This window comes from Sceloporus occidentalis, unplaced genomic scaffold (assembly GCF_023333645.1).
Source record: "Sceloporus occidentalis isolate IW3139 unplaced genomic scaffold, rSceOcc1.0.p SCAF_186, whole genome shotgun sequence".
NCBI lineage: Eukaryota > Metazoa > Chordata > Lepidosauria > Squamata > Phrynosomatidae > Sceloporus > Sceloporus occidentalis.
The window spans coordinates 1,151,823-1,161,267 of NW_028317166.1; positions in this window are offsets into that span (position 1 = coordinate 1,151,823).

The following is a 9,445-nucleotide window of genomic DNA, read 5'->3' on the forward strand; positions in this document are numbered from 1 at the left end:
AACATTAAAATTGTCAATATACAAAATGACGATATGTTAAAGACACAAAAGAAGGAGAGGGGCCACGTTCTTGTTAATGTACAACATATAAGATTTTATTCTACCCACAGCCATAGGAATTTAGATTCTCCCCTTTAGCAAAGATGATCTTTACGTATTCTCCGTGCTAATATTTGTGGGATTAGCAGATCCTGGCATCAATGGAGTAGTAGGTGGCCAGACTCAGTATAGCGACGATAGAGAAAAGTTTGTGAGAGCAGAAAGAGGCAGCAATTGTCATACTTAAATATTTATTGGCAATTCCCTTTAATGGGCTTTAAATTGCTTACATCATCTTAGATGCAGTTGTACGGCTGGTGTTTCCTTTATACAGGGAAATCCACGTAATCTGTTTACCAGACTGAAATGGCTGCTCTGCCATTGGCATTTTGTTTTATTTACTGCCGAGTTGCCGATGTAATGGCTGCCATCCGCTGGTCCGCTAGTAAAGTTCCGACGGCATGAGAGATAAGTGGATGTCAAACAAGGAACTTATGTTGCGACCACCCATGTTTTATTTAACAGAAGATATGTAAATATATATCTACGTGAGATGGATTGATGACATACATAGAGACGTTTAATGTGAATTTCCTTGCGTCTAGTGTTTTATGATGATGCTGTAAAAACAAAAACAAAAAAGGCAGGAGAAAAATTCTAATTGCATTTATCTCTATCACAAAGGAACCCCAAAAACACCAAACAACCCGGCCCCAAATGTTTGTGATTCACAAGTCACCTTCTAAGTAATCTCTCGTTCTGCGTGTCTTACTCTGTTATCTATTCTAGATATTGTAATTTCCAACTATTGTGCCGTTTTATTGATCAGCAAGTCTGCAGCTAATTTTAAGCAAAATAAATTGATGTGAGAAACGTGCACTTTCACTTGATGTTAAAAAAGTACATTTTAACATTTCAATAAATGAAAAAGAAAAACAGAAGAGAGCCGCATGTTAATTGAATCGGTATAATTTAGGCTCTCAATAATCTGTACCGAATCATATAAATAGGAAGCCACATCATATTCAGCATTTCAATTATTATTTGATTAAAGGTGATTTACAGAGGCAATTTATCCAGTGAAGAAGGGATTATTAAATGTAATTCCAGGAGAAATATATCAACATGAAACGTAAGCAAGGATTTCTTGCCTTTTTCGGTTTTTGGGAGGCTTCTTGCAGGCTGCTCGGTATCTCCTGATTTTTATTAGTCAGCTGAAGATGGAATTCCTGTAACCTTGTATTTGAAATAATACTTAATTGAGTTTGTCTGCTATTTAATGTAAGCATAGTGATAGGTTACCGTTTTTCTTTTTAGAGCTAATCATAAAAATGACAGATTTTTTTTCTGTTTTTCACTAGTAGAGGGATGTATAAGCTCAGCACTGATTCATTTCGCATGCATGAGACTTGTCTCCGGTATACTATAGATGTCTCCAAAGTTTTGAGGTCACTGGTCATTATTGGTGGAAATAGGCATCTCTTAGCGGCGCAGCAATTAACAGGTTAAATTCAATCAGCTGACACTGCAACATTTTAAGTTTAGGGAGTGTTCCCCCCCAGTTTATATTCACTATCCAAAATCTGAGTGTCTTATCTTTGTCATCTTTTTATACGTCTGTGATTCAGGATCCCAATAACAATAATTGAATTAGACCAAATTCATTTTTAGCCCATGTCTTTCACCTAAACAGTCAAAACGAATGCAGCTCTCTCACCCTGGAGCACTTCTCAGGAAGTGGCGTATTTACTTTAAAATGCTTTACATTTTTCTCGAGGTTTTTTAAATATATATATATATTATTTTTTTTTTATTTATTTTTTTTTGAAAAGTGTCGCGATCCACACAATATGGCTCTTTGTTTTTGGCTGGAAAGGTTATTGCAATGTATAGTTTTAAATGCCTCTTGCTTAGAAAAGTGCGATTATTGTTTAACATTTTTTTCTTTTCTAGAATAGCCCTAAAACACTTGGTTTTATCCCCAATTAAATTTTTGAGTTGCAATACAAAATTGAAAGTGAAAATTTGCTGCGCTGTATCATTAAACGATAGCAGCCCTAAAAAATGTAAAGCTGTACTTAATACAGTTTTTTCTTCACCAAATGCTGTTTTCCTACCCATGGCAGAAAGGGTTTAATATTATATAAAATAATAAAATACCAACATCTCCTTCATCTTGGGGTTAGTAGGGGTTAGTATGGAACATGCCAACAGCCCCGATGCCAGCTCCTACATGAAAGCCTTATTTTCTAGGCTGGGTGATTGTAATCATAAGAGCCTTTACTGACTTCATCACGACATAGTAAATCCACCCCTACAACTTAAAAGCCTTTTATTCTACCTCTGCTTCTTTTGGAAGGATCCATGTTGGGTTATGATTACATAAAAATTTGTATTTAACACCAAGAAGGAATCAAATCCTCCTTGTTTGGATTACTTAGGTTTTTGTGTTAAATGACTGAAATAGAATACCGTAACCCAAAGAAAGGAGGGGTCAGATACGGTTATATAGCCCATGTTTGCAGTCTACATTTCAAAAACACTTGGTGCTGAAGTAGTTAAGCCTTTAAGTGGCCACGTAGTATTCTCTGAGCCATGTTTGGCTATGCAAGTATTCGGTATAACTATTATTATTGCGGGGGGGGGCTGTGGTGGAAGAATTCATAGTGAAGCATAATGAGAATTCTTATTCATGGGTTAAGGAGAATCGTGGCCCTTTGGCTTATTGGGTTTTAAACTGAAGAGCTCATTTCAGACATTTAACTATTAATGCCTCTTTTATGCATTTGGCGCTCCTGTACATTCATTTCAGTTTGAAGTTCTAGAAGGCAGAGCCCTCCACACCTTTTCTCTCTGTTTAAATGTCACTGTGTGCATAACGTTAATGTTGGCGCTATATAAATAAAAGCCTTGACGGCAGATGTCCGATGCCGGCAGGTACGGCACGTTTTGCCGTAGCAGCAGTATGGTGGGCGCTGAGAGTGCGAGAGGCATCTGAGAAACATAGGCAGGTTGTGACTTAGGTTTTCTATGTATTTGTGTGGGTTTACGTCTCGATGAGGAAATGTATTTATAGAATTCAACAAAAGGTCTCTGTGGGCGTTGCGCCTGACTCTGAGACCTGGCACGGAGCTACGTATGTTCTTCGCGGCCTTTCCCAGCCCAATAACACCTTCCATACTGGGAGCAGGAACGAAAAAGAAATATCCAGCCATTTGCCTTAGCGTAATCTGGGCTTTTTAACCATTTGGGGATTTCTGCACCAGCCACGTGTTTTCATTTAAATGCGTCCATATGATTTGTTGTTGTGTTTGCTTTGTGATTTACTTCTGTTTTAAACAAAATGAAACAATAATTTGAACCAGTCGATTCGGTAACCCGACCGCCGCGCAATTGGATTTCTGGTGCATGCCTGCTGTTTTTACAGAGTGTGGTTTGGTCACAGGAGAAATACAAATCCTCGCAGATTTATCTGTCTGTTATTCAGCTAAATGGAGACCATGAACTGTAACCAAAGTAATTTCGAGTAGACGGGGTGGTATGTGGATGTGTTTAGGTTCGAAGCTACGAGACGCGCCGTTTTGTGGTGAGGGGTAGCAGCGTGTGTTGAGTAATAAGTTGCAGGAGGGTAGCCCTGACATTACCTTTCACCCTAATATGTACATTGTCCCAGCGGCGCTGCCTCGTAGAGACATTCTGCAGCCTGAAGGCTTAGCTTGATTTCATTGTTCAAGACAAATTGGAGTTATTAAGGGCCCCTTAGGGTGCTTTTCTTTCTAAAAACATGGATTAGCGGGGCGAGCATGCTCATTGCTTCAATGGAAACAGGCGGCTTGTTAAAAGACAACAACAGAAAAAAACGAGCCGTTACGAAGAACTGATAGCCATCTCGGGTTCAGTCGTCAGACAATCCTGCTCGGCGTAACTTTATTTTTGTGCTGGAAACCCCAGTCTGTAGCCGAGTATTGTTGAGAAAGCTCACGGTAACATTTTGAAGCCCTGTGATATTTTGAGCCCTGCTTGTTTTGAACACAACTGCTTGTGGCTTGAGTCAGGCGACTAAATTAAGACCAGATACAATATTGTTATTCCTTGTGATGCCTCCGCTACGAACCTCATCACAGAAATTATCTCTGTGTTGGATCTGCTGTAGAAGTAGGCTGATAAAGGGCATGTGTTGTGTTCGATTAAATCAGCATGCCCATGCTTTATTAACCTTCAAATACTTGTGTTTACTTTGGATCCGATCATTTTATTTAATTAACCATTTTTTTATTTTTGTTTTTGTAAACAATACTTTTGACCACAGTTCTATTATCGTTTTGACTTAGGCAAAACATTAATTGCACTCTCTAGTATACTATGCAAAAAATATCAAATCTGTCATTATTCCATCCTCGAAAAAGACTCTTAGGTTGATTAATCAGGTTTAATCACAAAAAGAACACAAATATTATCAAGCTTTTTAATGTTTCTATGGCAACAATCGGTGCCTATTTTTGTGCAAAGTGACAATTAAGTGTTCCTGGCAAAAAAACATATGAATGAAGTACATATTTGCATGATTAAAGAAACATTTCTGAAACAGGTTGGTTATTCTGCACTAGAAGTGATGATTTCGTTACAAAAGAGTCAATTTCAGCAGAATTGGTGAAACAGCACCTGTAATATGCATTTGCTAAAAGGTATTGAGGCTAATTGCCAATCATCTACAAATCCTCTGATATGGAACCGTAACCTTCTTGTGAAGTTGTCTTTCGTGAATCCCCGTTAACATTTTCATACATTTCATTTTTCTTCTTCTATTAGGAGTTCCTCCAAGGAGACTGTAGTAAAGCAAAGAAGAAGCTTGGTTGGGAACGTAAAGTTTCATTTGATGTAAGTATTTTCATAGTTACGGCACCTAGCAAACGTTTAAGCTGCAAGATAATTGGCAACGGCAGTGCAAATGAATATAACATCAGGTTATGCTGCATTAAGTGCATGTGGAAATGTCATTGTGCATATTAGTGTGACTTGAGGACCATATAAAGTAAGAGAAGCTCCGTCTGCTGAAGGGCTACTTATTTTTCAAACAGTTGCATTAGGTATTTTTGGTGAAATGTATATTGTTTAATGCTTCATTTCCAATATGAAGAAGCATGACATTAGAATGTTTGTTTCAATACAATAGTTTCAATTGTGTTTATATACTTTCTACCACTAAAGATATTCCATTAAACAGTCTCATTATATTTTTTTTGTCTTTTCGTGTAAGTATCAATATAAAAATGACCAATTGTGTTTTCTGTTTGGTTGTAAATGGGATCTACTTAATAAATTTAAGGGATAATAAATAGTGTCTGCATGATCGTGCGCCAGGTTGAGTCCAGGAAACATGTTACAGGGTAGATGTGATACATTATAGAAAATGTTGTAACGCAGGGGATGGATTCTTTAGTTCTGGATGTAGATATGGTATGATCTCATACACGTGGTAGTTCTCATTTAGGATTCACTCTGTGGGCCATCCTTATAAAGAGCGGTATAGGGGACAATATCATGGGTTAATCTCCATGGAAACCAATAGGGCTTTTCTGCTAATTGCGCCTCCAGTCACATTGTACCACAATTTCTCTTCAGAAATATGGTTGTGTTATATTCAAGTGGTTAAAGTATGGTTAGCTTTCTTACTACTTACCATTGATGTGTCACAAATGGAGAACCTCAATAATATAAAGTTACTCTTTCATTGCAGGAACTTGTAAAGGAGATGGTGGGTGCAGACATTGAACTGATGAGGACCAATCCCAATGCCTAAGTGGCTCTGACGCCTGTTTATACACTCCCAATAAGTCACTCCTCAAACAATATCTATCCTCTGTTCTCTTTGTCTCAATATTTAATTATATGCATACTGTCAACACCATATATGTTGCCATTTGATTTATTTCTATGCAGGAATCTCATTGACATGCTTTTTCTTAAACTCCATGTCACTTCCCATTGTCCTGGGTGTCTGGTGAGGTCATTGTGTAATAATTGTTCTGCGTGATCGTGCAGATAGTTTGCCATTTTCTACTTATTTCATATGCCTCTTCTTTCTTAATAAATTGCATTTCTATAAAATACCAATGTGTGTTTCTTGTTTTTTTTTTTTTCTTTTTAAATTTGCATTTAAAGAAGTCATCATAGACATTAATGGGTTAACAAATACAGTGGCCTTTTCATTTTGCCTCATACTGCTGGGAACACATTATTTGCACCATCCTTTTTTGCATTTACTCAGTAGAACATCTTGGTTCACAGAAAAACCCCTTTTCAGGTTATGTGCTGGAGATCTGTAAGCCTGGAGATTTAAGCTTGGCTTCAGTATAGAGACACAGTACAGCCTAACAGCTTATGACAAAAGGCTCCTCTATATCCAGGGTCTCGCTCCTTCAGAATAGTCCCATTCATATTGCTTTCCTGTTTCTTCTGACTATAATTAGCCACAGGATCTAGAAGCAGTTCAGAAAATGGCAGGAAAAGTAGAAAGTCTATATCTACAAGCCATAAGGTTAGTAAATGTTGGTCAAGTCTTCTTGCCAAGCCAACCGGGTTATACAGAGGTCATTAAGCTCATACTTAAGTCTGAGATCTTCCATCTATTTTTTATTTCCATTCACCTTCCTTGAGGAATATGCAGTAAGTGGGTCACTATTTCGTAGATCATCTTAAGTAAAACCTGTGCAGAAACTCATGTCAAAAAATAAAACCACAGGAATAAAATTTGACAATAGTCAAAATAATAATAAATCATTTAATCTATTAGGTTTTTCAAGATTTTCCAGATCGCATTAATCTAGATGAGTACATATAAAAGGAGTACAGGAAAAGTTTATGCTAAAAAGTTGCCATTATGTTGGGCCAGCCCCGTTGAGTTGACCCTATACTTTTCTCAATATCAATGCTTTAATTATGCATTGTACAGATGTGCCGGATAAACTCAGTGGTGAAGTCAGCACTAAAATGTTTTTCTTTTACCGTACATAATGAGGTTCCTTAGTTGTTGAGCTGAGCCTAGTCTACGTTTGGAATTTTTACGTCTACTTTGAGACGGACAGAGAGCGTGGCAGGTCATAATAATGATAATATATGGATGTCTGAACCCCTAAATGTTCAGGCATGAATACACCCTGTCAACTCATCTCTTAACACAATGTACGGTTTATATCATTGCTGCTGGATTAAGTTGTCTCTCTGGAGTGGGGGCCTGTTTAAATTGCACAGTGCTGCGGCATATGTTGGCACTTTAAAAATATAAATGTGGTTCCCACCACCCTGACCGTGTGTGCCAAGGTCTGGACATAATGTTTATATTGAGTGTATCTAATGAAGATGTAGGGAACACCTAGTATGGTCTTCACACAAACATTAGTTCACATTTTGGGTAAAATTCTGTTTGTCTTTCTTAATATAAGTGCACATAAGTGAACGCTAATTTCACATGAATAAGTGTCATGGATAAACAATGTTGCTGATGTGGTCACTCTAAAGTCTGCTGTGTACATCTAGAATAGAAACAATAATTGTGATGCAAAGTACTAAATTTAATTTCTAGTGTCACATAAAATGTGGTCTTTATGTCCCAAAATTAAGTTAATAGTAACAAAACTCCTTTACAAAGTTGCTAAAAGCTTCACATAAAGGTCATACAATTAAATGTAAATATTTTTTTTTTATTTGATAGCTTCCCATAAGAGCCAAACTTAAAATGTTTTATAAGGATAATTTAAACCTTTCATCTTGTAATAATTACTGAGAAGTGCTAACACAGTTTTAAATTATTAAATGGTAATTGGTGGTAATTAAGAATTTTCATATATTAAAGAAGTGATGCCTTCCAGGCTTTGAATTCTTTGAATGCTACATTTGCCACTCACAACGTTTATCAGTAATTTAACCAATAAGGCACTCATGTGTGCTAATGTTTGTGTCATTGTAGTGTGGGAGGTAGCCCTGGTGCAGAATAGAGAGGATTCTTTGTATGTTCTTTAGAGGGAGGGAGGATTTGCTTTCTGCTCAGTAGAAAAGTCTGGGTGCTGGCCTAAGTAACACCTCAACCTCAATGAACTTGTCCTTAGAGGACATCTTGGTGAAAGTGTTGGAAGACCCAAGGTCAGGAGTCTGTTTCTGCTAATAGGAACCAGATGATTGGGCCTGCAGACCCCTATTGCACAACACCTTGCCCTGTTCTTTCTCACTACAGGTGCACACACAGGCTTCATTTTATGGAGTCCCACAGGCTTACATTGCCCTGTTAACCTCTTAAAGTAGGGTGGTAACATGAAGCTATAATGAACGTTAAATGAGTAACCTGCACTGTTATGTTTCTTCTTTGTATCCAGTTTGTATCCATTTAATTTACTCTGATTTCAGTTGCTAGTCCATGATGATAAATTGAATGTGTGTATTGATTTCCTACCTATTACATACACAATAAAATATTGACATGCAAAAGTGCAAATAGATTTTAATGGCTATGCATTGTTTCTGACCCTTGGGAATTATAATGCAATCTGTCCAAACGCTCATGACTACAGTAATAATAAAAACTCCTCTAAATATACCTTCTATCAGCCCTGGCATGTTTACAAGCCCTGTGTACACATGTTTAGTTAGTAAACACATGGGCAGAGTTATGCGTTCTGCATGTTTAGAGCTTTCAAGAATAACAGAGCCCAGCTTGTTAAATATTTACAACAGGAAAAAAGACATCCAATCCATCCTAGTGCCATGAGCATGATGTGTGTGTATGACTTCATATGACGACAGCAAATGTGTGTCCCTTATATTACAAAACAGAATCTACTGATTAGGACATTGAGTGCTGCATTGTTGCTAGATGGTGAGTGTTAAAATCCGACGGTATTTTAATGGCAGGTGTCACATTTGGGATTTTTATTATATTTTTGGTTAGATTAAACAGTTAAAAACGGTTAACTCGGTGCATTCCTAGTTTTAAGTGATTAGCTCCAAAACTGTGGATGCTGGTTCTAGACAGCCTGCTCCTGGCTCAGAGCAGGACCTATTCGCTATTCACACACGTTGGTCTATACATACAGTATATAAAGTACATATATTTATGATGTAACATTATAGACTCATTTATTCATTATACATCTTAATCATATTGGGTTTTAAAATGAAATGAGAACGTTTGTCTAAAAGCTAAATATATTTATTTTTAAGAATTTTGTCTTGAGTATTTTTTTTTAAATAAATATATATATATTTATATATATATATTATACATACACACACACTAAAATAAAAGAGAGCCCTTGTCATATAGGCGCAGGTAGTTAAAGTGCACTGTGCGTTACCTGCAAGGTGTGTTGAAGAGATCTGGACGTGATGTTACCTTGTCTGACATTCTTTCGTT